The sequence below is a fragment of the Watersipora subatra genome, chromosome 8, assembly GCF_963576615.1.
Source record: "Watersipora subatra chromosome 8, tzWatSuba1.1, whole genome shotgun sequence".
NCBI lineage: Eukaryota > Metazoa > Bryozoa > Gymnolaemata > Cheilostomatida > Watersiporidae > Watersipora > Watersipora subatra.
The window spans coordinates 52,251,062-52,264,385 of record NC_088715.1 but is presented as its reverse complement, the minus strand read 5'-3'; the positions used below and the strand labels follow the sequence as shown (position 1 = coordinate 52,264,385).

The window sequence follows — 13,324 nt, the reverse complement described above, 5'->3', positions numbered from 1 at the left end:
AATTATCGACGCGTGTGATAGCAACGCAAATACATCAAACTCGATCGAGAAAGAACGAACGGAAGTATTGAAAATGTTTAGAACTGAATAGCTGGTGCGGTATTTCAATGCACATCATTCGCAAGTACTGTTTTCATCATTCGCAAGCATGATTGATTTGATGAAGTTTTGCGAATCGCAAAACTCGTTTAGCTTGCAGATTTATGCCATTTTTATGATGCGGTTAACTTGCGGATTGGCTCAAATTTGCGCATCATGCGTCGTTATGGAAACATAGTGACGATGTTTGGTCAGTTGCCTCTGAAACATCACTTCTTTGAAAGAGTGCAAATACTAGATGCTCTATTTGATTTAAATTTTTTCTTCATCAAGTCCTACAAGCTCGAAGATTCAAAATGATACTCAGTTCAAATAGAATTGTCATATTCTACGTACTTTTACAGATTATGGTATGTTGTTAATATGGTTTAGGTTTAGCGGACCTGCAGGTACATACAAGCTTATACCTGAAAGTGTTAATATTTGCTCATAATTTTATGTTTAACCCTTTCGTAAGTGATGCGACATTAATGTCTCCTGGAGTTTTGAGCAAAGAGACATTTATGTCGTTTGGAAAATCCCAAAAGCCGTTATTCGTCAGCCATTTTTTTATTGGCTATTTTTGTTTAGTTCTTCAAATATTCTTTTAGCTTTATATTACCAAACATAATATTATTGTGTTCGCTATGATAGTTGATCAAACCTAACAAAATAACAAAGTTCTTATGGTCACTACGGCGATCAACTACCACCGAAACATCTTCTATCGCGAACTACCACTACGCCTAAAACTACTATCGAAACGAAACTATGGCAAGTCAAACAAAACGACAGCGTCAAAAAATTGCTACTAAAACCAATTACAAGGAAGATATTGCTGATTATGTGATTGAAACTAATGAATCTTGTTCCAGTGGAACCGATATTGATGCCAATGATTTTGATGTAGTGTCAGAAACCGGTAGCGATAGTGATGAATCTGAACGTGCCGACGGTCATGATCCACGACGACCGTTGGGTTATGCAAAGGTGACTGCTTCAAGAAATATTAAATGTAGCGACTTCTATGTGTGTGAGTTACATGTATTTTAAATTTCATGTAGTTATTCCTGCAAATAAAACAGTTATGACGTTTTATGTATCCCTATGTACAAATTGCTAGTCGTTTTGCAAATATATTCACTCTGTACACAAAAGTTTAATTAATTAATATACTTGCGAAAGGGTTAATATTTGCCAATAATATATCAAAATATAATATAAAATATTTAAATATTATGCATATAAACTATATAAAACTTTTTTTTATTGTTTGGTATATCAAAAGTTGACAATATAAAATAACTATTCAAATTACTTTAAAACCTTTGAAAACATAAGTTTGAAAATCAGAGTATCACTTAACCATCAGAACAGAACTTTAAATATGTGGTAAAAATCAATTTAAAAAACACGATTAAACGCTTCAACTTATTCACATCTTGCAAAAAAACATTTAAATTTTTTTCATCTATTTTCCAAGCAATTGTAAAGATACTTTATCAGAAAAAGTTATGTTTAACGTTTTTGACACAAATTTTATGTCAGCTTTACTTATAATTGACTGTCTTGTTCGCGCAAATCATTTGAACTCACTTAAATGTGTCCACATTTACTACAAACAAAGATATAAGTTCAAAGTAAGTTTGTTGGTTTTAAATCACTAGTAATATAACCATAAATAAAATTTCGAGATGTCTACTCGCTTGTGTTTACGTATAGACATTCTTTCGAAGCCATTAAAGTTTAAATAAACCATACGTAGGCCCAGCAACTCTGGATAATTGATCAATGAATGGTGGTAGAATTGATTCAGTTTTTGTCATCTGCATCAGAGCGGTGGTTTTTTTAATTTTTGTAACAATTCATTATTAGCATACACCACAATTTTTTTAAGAAACATTTTAGAACACATTTTTTAAAGAACCTTTTGCTCAGTCTGATAAAATAAAATCATTGCCCTAACATTTTAAAGAAATGTTTCTTACTAAAAGTCAGTTAATACAAACATAAAATATTTTATGTTTGCGAATTAGCAAGCAAATTTTACTAATTCATGCTCAAAAGAATATGTTAGAATGCTTTAGAAGCTTGGAAGCCACTGTAGCAGGATGCATTTTGGATGCTAGATGGATGACTCAGTCATATTTGTTTGTTTCAGTAGGAGTATAACCAACAATCATGTTGACTGCTTCGATATAAAGAGTAATGTCATGATAGACATTCCTAATCACTGAAAATTTGCACTGCACTTGTGGTGTGATTTTGATTAACGCTGTTGGTCTCAATGGCACCACCACGGGCAATCAAAGAGTGTTCCATAACACTAAAATTCTGTTGCGTAATAAAAATAACATTTTAATAGTTCAGAGTTGCCAGCAGGGACTATAGTAAATACCTTCCTACGTAGAGTTTTGGAAAATGGCCAACTAGAAGGAAGTCAGGCGGGTAATTCTAAAAACTTGAGGCTAGATTAATTGCCCCTTACTATAATGGCCAGGCATCGCTGGTGGAGATTCGTTAGCATGTTTTAATTGTAGTCAAGTGATACAGTAGACTATTTTACTTTGAGGACAGGAGCAGGTTATTCCAAAACTTATAAGCAAAATGAGAATTTATGCAAAGTTGAAGGTAGACTATTTGTGAAGTAATAGCCATAAGTTTAACAGAAATCTTAAACTTTCGCAACTTTTTAAGCTTTCACAATCACTATGCATAAACTTGTATGTGCATATACATGTCCTTCTGTATGCAACATACTCGTGCATTATATTTTATGAACAATACAGAATCCATAAAAAGTAACAAGAATTGAATAAAAAAAGCAAGAAATAAAAAGGCAAATATATTATATATTTGAGCTTCCATATACCAAAATGACGAAAACGAGAAAATTCTTTGTAGATTAAAAATAGAGTTGATCAAATTTCATTTAATAGTTAAAAGTGGTTGTGATTTACTTTCATAAGTAATTCTATTTCTATTGCTGACATCAACCAGAATTGCTGGGATCAGTTCGCTGCTAGAGGACTCCATATAATTAGACTATGCCATGTTCATTAACACCTTAGTGACCTCACCGACAGTGTATTGCTATACATGTTCAAATGAGGGCCACTGCTGATGAAGGGAATGCCCTAGAATCTCATGATGACAATGAAATATATACATAGTAGGCCTACTGTTGTATACTATACTGATTTTTAAATTAATTCAATTTCCCCGAGAAAGAGCTATCACTTTTAGACATAAGATATAATTCTTAAATGAAACTAAAAAAGCTCAAGTGTTCATAAAACCAGTGATACAGCAAGGCTGCAATAGTTAAAACTGCAAAGTGAGAGGATTATGTTGAGGTAATTTTTAGTTTTTATACTGATAAAAATTTTAGTTATTCAATTGTAATTATAAATAAATACTGAAATGAGTCTCATGGTTTAAAGAGCAAACATGCTCACTGGATTTTTTTCTCATATTTAGGGAGTGACTTGCGAAATTATCTTCTCCCGTGCTGGCTCAATAAAATATTACATACAGGGGCTCACAGTCAAGCAGGAAGCAGTTACTGCAAAAAATAGCAAATTAGTGGATTTTCCATACTCGTGACTGTAATCAATAAATCCATTTCAGTCATAAGCTGCATGGTTGCTCTACTAGATTCGGGTGTAATGTAATGCCAACAATTTGATTGCATTCCAGGGATACTCTAATACCGTATATCAGTCCCAGTTTTTCCTGTGTAGTATATTTGCTTTATAAGAGTACCCTGGCTAAAAGGAGACATCAATCGGTGGTTTTCATGCTGAATCTTGTTGGTGCGGATTCCTTTCTAACATGTCTCTATTTACTCCAGCACAATGTTTTAATAATTTTAAAGACATCTCACAGTTTGAAATGTAAAGTACAAATTTTTCTTTAAACCTGGCTTCAAATAGGACTTGCTTCATTTCTGCAGTTGGAATTATTTTGTGTCTAGAACATCACACAAATATACCTAAACACTTTTCCAACTTTCAAAACCAGTCGGTGGGAAGGGCAATTTGCTTTAGTATAACTGACTCTGGTAGGACTTATTTATAAAGAAACCACTCAATAACACATCTTTGTTCTGACCAAACCACTTGGCTCGCCTTGTGTCAATGATGATGCCTGTCAGCATGTAACAAGAAAAATAATATGATGCCATCTACATTTGGCCTTTTGGCAAATGATGACAGGTCACTCTAATCTAAATATATGGTAATGGTTAATGGCTTGAAGGTGAATGTGTGCTTGAGATTATTATATTGTATTGTGCTGCATTATAATATGTCATGGTAAATTAAATTTTATTATGAAATATTTTACAATGTAATGCTATATCAAATCATAATAAATTATATTTTATTATATGGTATCATGATAGATTATATTATTTTATGCTGTACTTTTTTAGAGATGGCTGGGTGGTCAAGTGTCGCAGATGGTGTCATACTTGGCTGATACTGGTAAAATCTGGGTTAGAATTTGGAATAGCGTGATTCTTTTTCCAAATGTTTGTAATGTAGTTTCTGATGGATTGACTAGTATACGACTAACTAGTATACTAACTATATATATACTAAGTATACTATACTATAACTAAGTATACTAACTAAGTATTGTGTGCTATGAGAGCTTGCCATGTGTAATCACTATATTCATGATTATCTCAAAGCAAAACAGCACGACCAATCGGTGTGGTGGTAGCACTCTTGCCTTCGGATCTGAAGCCATGGGTTTGGTTCCTATGTGAAGCAATATTTTTTCCAGATGTTTTTGGATGAACGAAAAGATAGACACAGCTCTTATTATAGTAAACATTGTTTTATATCATATTGCATTATAATATATGATATTATGCATTTTGATAACTCACAGTAACAGTATTATATTATCCATTTTGTATTTCATTTTTATTACTCAATCCAGCCTTATTCCCAAACTTTTCATCAACAAACCCAAGCAGTTGCAGGCAGAGTTAAAAGCTCTTGGTTTAACCCAAAAGAGGTGCTTGCTTGGAACCACCTGTCAAGCTTTCATTCGCAAAGAAATTGGGTAAGGTTGGCAGATTGATGCAGTCATAGTGCAAAAGAACTTTTCAAGGAGCCACCACAGGTTAAAGATCAAAAAGGCTAAAACCATGAAATGAGGTTATTTGGAAAGCCTCCACGAAGAGACAACATTGGTCTTGACATTCTAATTGCTGTCATAATAAACCCTCTATGCCAGCTTTCATCCTGGCATCATTTGTTCAATGCCAAGCAAACTATTTACTCTGGCAAGAAGTGTTTCGACCTAAGTGTAGGCCTACGTATGTGTTATACTAAATGACTTAGCATTTACGTAGGTAAGTCTATTTTAGGTTTTGCTTTAAAAGGTTCTCATACCTATTCTGAACAGCATTGCTGTGTTTCTCAAGTCAGCAAAGCTTGCTAATGATCAAATGTAATTTGATTAACAGGTCAAAAAACATTTTAAAACATTGTAAAGCAGCTTACCCGATTAACATAGCCACTATAGTTTGACTGTCTTTCATGTCACCATTAGTACCATTTCTAGGAATTCAAAATACTCAATCGGTTGTTTTGATTTGGAGTGCTTTGAATCACCTGTAGCTATGATTGCTTCTTGTTACAGGTGCATCTGGGTATAAGATACATGCAGTTTAATGTGATATTACATTATGTAACAAAGAGCAAAATGTGCAACAATGTAGCGGAATACAATATAACAAATCTAACATAATATGGAGTAACATTACTACTACAACCACTACTACTACTATTACTACTACTACTACTACTAATACTACTACTACTACTACTACTACTACTACTACTACTACTACTACTACTACCACTACCACCACTACTACTACTACTACCACTACCACCACTACCACCGCTACCACCACCGCTACCGCCGCTACCGCCGCCACCAACACTACCAACACTACCACCACTACCACCACTACCACCACTACTACTACTATCACTGCTTCTGACATTCTTAACGTCTACTTCTGATCTTTTTAGTTTTGCCAACCAGTTAGTTACAGTATTTTGGTATTTTGCTTGGCATTACTAAAAACTCATAAAACATGACAATTACAAAAATTAAGAAACTTTAACAAGCGAGAATGCATATCTAGTGCAAACACAAAGTACCAAAAATGAACAATATCGAGCCCTTTGCTATTCACAAATATGTTTACAAATATTTCGTGTATTGTACACAGTTGTAAAAATATTTTTCTATCTCAAAATAGATGTTTTGAAAATTTATTAAAGTACTTGAAAATACACCAAGAAAGTATTTCTTGCTAAATTTGCAACATTCTAGCTATTACGTCTAGAAGTCAGCTGGCTGTTTTACTAGGCAGTTCATAATGAACCAGCAAGTACTACTACAAACCAATCTAACGAATCAGAAGCATTCTTTCAAAACTTACCCACAGTCAGCTTTCCTATTGGTTGAGGGGCCATCAACCAATAAGAAGCATAAAAAGAAGATGTAGTAACAACTTTGTTAATTGAAGATTTACTGAACTCTTTTCTACTTTGAATGAAGTTCAAGCTACCCGCACAAAATGACGCTTGCGCTTTCAACAGAAATCCTGTTTACAGCAGCGATATTTATTGCAGCAGCATTATTTATAAAAGGACGTTGGTTGATAGTCTTTTGCATATGAATTCTTTAAATGTCTGAAAAACATTGTGATGTTCAGTAAATTTGAATTTTTTCTTTCATTTGCACAAAATTTTATGGTTATTTTATGCTATTCTAATTCATTCCCTCTACATTGCAGCTCCAGCAAAACCGCCAGCAGCTTGGCAAAATTAAAGAGATTTTTATGAACAACAATAACTACCAACATATGTTTAAGGTGAGTTTATTAGTTGAATATTATGATAATATAATTGAAGTAGTATTTTATAGCCTTAAAATTAACATTCATAGCCTCATTTACCTACCTTTAAACCTGAGGTAAGTGAGTTTACTTGTTACTCTGCCAACATAACAGCTAAAGAGCCTGCCGTACTTTACCAAAAAATCTTTTGCTTTAGCCTGAATTGTTTTTAAATCAAATAGATTTATATTACTTTTAGATAGTTTATACACACTCAAGTCAGTGTGACCACAAGGCAGGAGAACTCTGCATGATTTGATATTGCGGAAGTCATTGCGCTGTACCAGAAAGAGATTTAGCTGATGTGCATGTTCTCCAACCTAGCGACTCCCAGTGTTTCAACTAGCATGATCCTGTGTAAGTACCAACCGCATGTACACCTATCTGAATAAGGTGACAACTACAGTCAAACATGGATAACTCGAACTTCAAGGGACCGAGCAAAAGTGTTCGAATTATCAGAGCATTCAAGTTATCAGAGCACTGTCACAAGTCCATATATTTACTTATTTATTAGTAGATACATGTACATATACAAACTATAATATAAATCAAAAGCACAAATGGCTTGTTTCAAATTAAATGCTTCTAATGTAAAGTTTAAAACGTTTTCATGAAAAAGTATAGAGATTTTTCTATCACTTGAGATTGGTTTGTTGTTTGAGGTGATGTTATTGCCAGGACGTTTTTCAGATTGACATTGGCAAAACTTGATTGTTGTTGAAATGCTCAAAAGAAAAGACATTTTTTTCTTTTGGGGTTTTACCCACGATCAATTTTGCCGTTTTTTCTTGAAGTTTATGCAGATTACCTTACTTTACCTGGGATTCGTTAAGAGCAACACTCCGAGGCAGTTCAATTAGAAGTTTTACGAGGTTTTACGGTACATTCTATATCACTCACGCTTTTTTAATAGATACTTATTGAATGTACACACGTATTCTGTGTTTAGGTCAAACGATGAATAGTTTTTTGTTGCTCAGACAACGTATACGTTTAATTACAACATTTTTTAAGACGTTTTAAACATTCAACATTCCGACGTTGATTCAACACGGAATCAACGTCGGAAAACTATTCATCACGGGCTAGCCGAGTCACGCACTCAAGGATTTTCGCCACGCACATACAAAACAACATGCGATTTTTGTTTTGTATGTGCGTGGCGAAAATTCTTGCGCGCGTGACCCGGCTAGCCCGTGCTATTCATCGTATCGCAGTATAAATCAAATTTCACCAAACTTTTAGAAAAGTCGTTGACAAAAATATTTTGCCGACGGTGGTAATAACGACGCTTATGAATTACGAAAAGATGAAGTTTACCTCTATGGCTTTGAATAAAGTGATTTTCTAAAGCGAAAACAACCGTTTCGGTAGCTGTTGGGCAAAAAAACAGTTCGAATTAACAGTGTTGAGTTCGAGTTATCTATAGCAATTTATCATTACGTGGGAACGGACCAAAGGAAATGTTCGAATTAACCATGTGTTCGAGCTATCCGTGGACGAGTTATCCATGTTGGACTGTATATGTCTGAATAAGGTGATAACAGAAAACTTGTGGTGATTGTTAGCTCTATTCGCTAAATCAGTGAGATATTGGTTCCACATTAAGGTTTTTGCAAACAAAACAAGATATTACAATATTTATATATTCCTGCAGACGTCAACTAATATTAAGAAAAAGGAGACAAGAAAGAGAAGAAAGACAAAGAGAAAGATAACAACAGGGAAGACAAAGACAAGAGACCAGAAGAGGCTAATGATGAGATTTAGTCTCTAGCTCTTCCATCTACATTATAGATACAAATATTTCATCGAACCACCTTTTGCGTACAGGATTTGCCTGGGGAGATTTTATGACAAGCAGAAAGCCTGGTCAACTCAGTATTACACTTTGGCTAAAAGACAAATTAATTAATTAATTAAGTTATTATTAAGTAATTAATTATTATTTATTAAGCATTATAACTATATTTTATGTTTAATAACTATTTTTATATTTTTTTAGGCTCTTTTATCCACATTATAGATTCAAGTATTCCATTGAATCACCTTTTGCTTACAGGGTTAGCCTGGGGCCAAAAGACATTTCTTTTTAGAGTATTTTTATGGCAAGCAGAAGGCCTGGTCAACTCAGTATTACACTTTGGCTAGAAAGCAAGCTAGTAATAAATTATTATTTATTAAACAATATAACTATGTTTATGTATAACTATAGTATATGTTTAATAACTATTTGTTAAGCAGTATACAATACTCTACATTTTTGTTTGCTATCAAAAAATATAAATTTATTGTACTCATTTGTACACTATTTATTTTAGGATCAAACAACATTTATTGTTTTAGCTCAGCAGCATTGAATCTTTGTACCACAAAAAACTTTCAACTGACGCATTATTTACGTTTAAAATAAAAATATGCTTGCATTTAGTTAATGCTTAATAATATCTATTCGCCCTTTTTATTACTAGCCCAAAGAATATCATGGGTTTACCAAAAAATTGATCACTATAAGCTTGTCTGATCAACCGCTCACGAGTGATAAAGCAGAAATCTCCTTAATTCAAAAATTGAAATGGATTGTTTTGTGGGCTTCAATGCAACGAAAAGACAATTACTAAATTTTCCACAATTTTGCAGAAAAAGACTGCTGCATTACAAACTGCAGAGGCATAACTCCTGAAATGACTAAAAGATCTTGTTTTAAAGGAAATACATCATAACCATTTTGTTTCCTTTGTTTATCTGTTAATTTTCTATCCTAAAAGGTAGGAAAATGGAAATACTTCTACTGCTGTTTAGACTACTCATAACAAAGCATTTGGCAGTCAAAAAGGTGAATGTTTGCATTAATGTTTTTATTTTACCCAAAAGGTCACAATCTATAAAAGGTAACACAACTTCAATACTCATTTGTATTTTGAGCCTTTCTTTTAATGTCTGCATCAAAAAGGTTTAATAACACATTAATATAATAAAATAAACTTTACTGCCTGAATTTATTCAAATTTTATCCCGAGAAGGTATTTCCCTTTTTCAAGAATTTGGCAGCTTGACAGGTTTATACAAGTACTGCTGGTAACAGATGAGTTGTATGCTATAAATCTGGTTAAATATGTTTGATATTTTAAGCCTTGCAATCCTAATGGTCTGTATTCCAACATTGCGTAGGGTGCGTCAAAAACTCTAACGACCTGAATACCAGCATCCACATGGCTCTGTTTACAAATGCTGTTTCTAAGTAACAGCGTGAAGCAATCAAATTAATTCTTGCACAATAAATTGTTTTACAGCATCCTGCTCTCATTTTTTGAGTTGACAAGAACCCTTTTAGGGGAACTTTTGCATCCCCCTAAACAACATTTTAATGTTACAACATTTTGTCATTCAAGTTACCTTTGGTTCACCCATAAAATGACTGCAAGCCAGTGTGACCAAAACCACATTATATTCATTAATATCTTGGGTGTCTCTCTTGCATCAACAAATGGGAATTACCATAACACTGAAAGTTCAAAGATGCACATCTATGTGGTTAGAACCAATGTCGTCTTGTCTGAAGGTTACAGATAGGAAGTCCGTTTCTATTTAATGACTTATTTTACACTCCATAGGGAGCAAGTCTGAGCCAGTCCTCACTAATAGAAATTCTGGAATATATATGATTGCTCATTAACTAAGACCATTTAAAAATATCAGCCTGTGCTAGATGTTCTTTCAACTCACTTAATGGTTTTGTTAAGGATTCCTTTCTTCATTGAAGTCAACAGAGCTTTGTTTGGTTAGAATCCAGAAATCTATCTATCTAACCATGAAAGTTTGTGTGTTATAAACTTCCGTGTGCCAAAGTAACTCTGCTGACATGCCATTTTATCAGATTGCCAAAAGCTCGGAGTGATCAATACAGATCTTGGCAGGGTTGGAAACCTCCCCCAATATCCCCAATACTCTGTTAGGCTCTCAGGTTATAAAAACATCATAAAGTTGTTTTGTACTTTAGCTATTCTCACAAGACTTGGCTTGGATAGATTGCGTAATGTCAACAGTGGAAAATTTCATCCACCTGCTTGTCAGCTGCCTAATTTCTTATGGACAGAAGGTGATATAATTGACATACGTTTACAGTAAGCCCTGATTCTTTCTCAGCGATGCAATGCTGATGGGAAACTGGTAAAAATTTTATTTGAAAATCTTTGCATTTTATATGTGCATACCTATTTTACGATGCATATGGAATGCTATGCATGGCATTTGTGAAAGTATTTTGGAATACGGAGCTGCTAAATTAAAATTAACATTAAAAGTTCAAGTATTCTATATTACGTTGAGAGGCATCTGCTAAAGTTGTGGCAATTTAATTGTTTTAGATATGTCATAACCATAGACCAAGTTGTAAGGTGAAAAACTATCAAGAAAAAAGTACATCTGGCAAATAAATATTCATGCAGATGTCACAAATAAAAAAATTTTCCTGTTCTTTTTACCTAATATCTGGCAATATTGACTAACATTGTTTGTGCAACTGCCTAATTCATCATAAAAACTGCACCCACAGTTCACTGGATGTACAGGAAGGTTGTGATAGCAAAAGCAGCCTTTCATTCTAAAAAATTATTTAGTTATGATGACCTACTTCTATGCAAGCATTACACTACACTATGTTATCAGTAAATGGTAAACTAGCTGAAACAAAACAGCTAAAACAATTGAAATAAACCACTATATATACATATGTTTGCAGAATGTCGCTAAAGCATAGACAAGGAGCAAGTTTTAGCGAGTACAGTCTTGTACAGTCTAACAGTACAGCCACATGTAACAATTTTTCCTTTGATTCTGACCGAAATCACGAAATGGATGGAAAATGCAAAATTATTCGGGCAAAATTCACCGAATTGTCCGAGCTGTGCATGCACACCGAATTTGTCAACGAAATGCTTTTAATTGACTAAAAACATATATTAGCACGATTCTAGCCGCTTTTGCAATTTATATAGTCGAAGGCAATGAATCCCATTGCGAGTGATATCTTATCTCACTTTCTAACCTTATTGTAAAAAATATTAATTAAAAATATTTTTTAAATATTCACAACACATTACAAGCCATTAATAAGCAGCTGCTAAAATTACAGAAATTTTATTGTTTCAAATATTTCACAGTCGGTCAACAATGAGCGGATTAGACAAACAGTTCAAAAGCAGAATACTTTCGATAAAATAATGCATCTGACGAATAAATATAAATGTGATCAGCAAGAATTTATCATATTTTTATTGGCAAAGTCGTTGGGTGTGTGCTCCCGACTGTGCGTATACCGACTTATATCGGCAAGCCAACAACTCATTTTCAGTGGCCTATTGGGTAGGGAGTCAGATTGGTGAACAGTAGGGTCCGAGATCGAATCTTCGCCTTTGTACAGATTCTTTATTCTAAGATTTTAATGGCTACAGCCAGAATGCAGACCCACAACATACAGACATAATACATACTTTGATAAATATATATATATAGATGTGGTCATCAAGAATTTACCATATTTTTATCAAGTATAATGCACACTTTTGTATAATGTGTGCATTTATGTTTTGAATTAAATTACTGTAGCAAATTTCCTCTTTCTTTTTTGACTCAGACCTAAGATAAAAAGTAACAACTACTGTTGAAGACATGCGGCTATGTCAAAAGATTTACTGACACCATACAGTACATCGGTAAATCATCATTTATTTTTATCAGCAAGTGTTTCAAATGCCTGCCCACCAAAACTGTTATGCATTCACATGCTGATTGATGTCAGTGATGTAAGACAGTTGGTAGGCGCAAAGCAATCTTGCCTACTATATTTCATTTAAAGGTTAGTTCACGCTATATCACTGTATCTCAGAGTTGATGTAACAAAACCTTGGTGATCATCGTTGATAACAATGTTCACATTACCACAAACCCATTTCCATTTCCTAGTTCACAGTATATCGCCGTATCGCGGCGTTGATGCCACAATACTTTCATGGTCATTGATAATAACAATGTTCACACTATCACAAACTCCTCTGCGTTTGCATCAGCAAATCCTCCGTGATGTATGGTTCTCTTTTTTCTTATCAATTTTTTTGTGAACAAACCTCTTTGCTTTTGTGTGCTCGAATTACATACTAGTCCCGCAGCAACTATTATAAACAGAAATAAATAAATCACGCTATCTGTAACTGCAAATTACTATCATAGAAATGGTTCACATTGTTTAGGCTGTTGTCAATGCTCAGAAAAGTATCAAGAAGGCTTGGCAGCAGCAGACTTTCTCAGTTTATC

The 13,324-nt window shown here is 33.9% G+C and overlaps 1 long non-coding RNA gene across 1 annotated transcript; it reads left to right on the top strand.

Moving 5' to 3' along the window:
• The first annotated feature begins 6,665 nt into the window (after nucleotides 1–6,665).
• LOC137402171 (uncharacterized) lies at nucleotides 6,666–9,400 on the top strand. The gene is made up of 4 exons (XR_010979481.1): nucleotides 6,666–6,764; nucleotides 6,908–6,985; nucleotides 7,209–7,366; nucleotides 8,670–9,400. It is a non-coding gene; the product is annotated as an uncharacterized lncRNA (long non-coding RNA).
• Nucleotides 9,401–13,324: the final 3,924 nt, after the last annotated feature.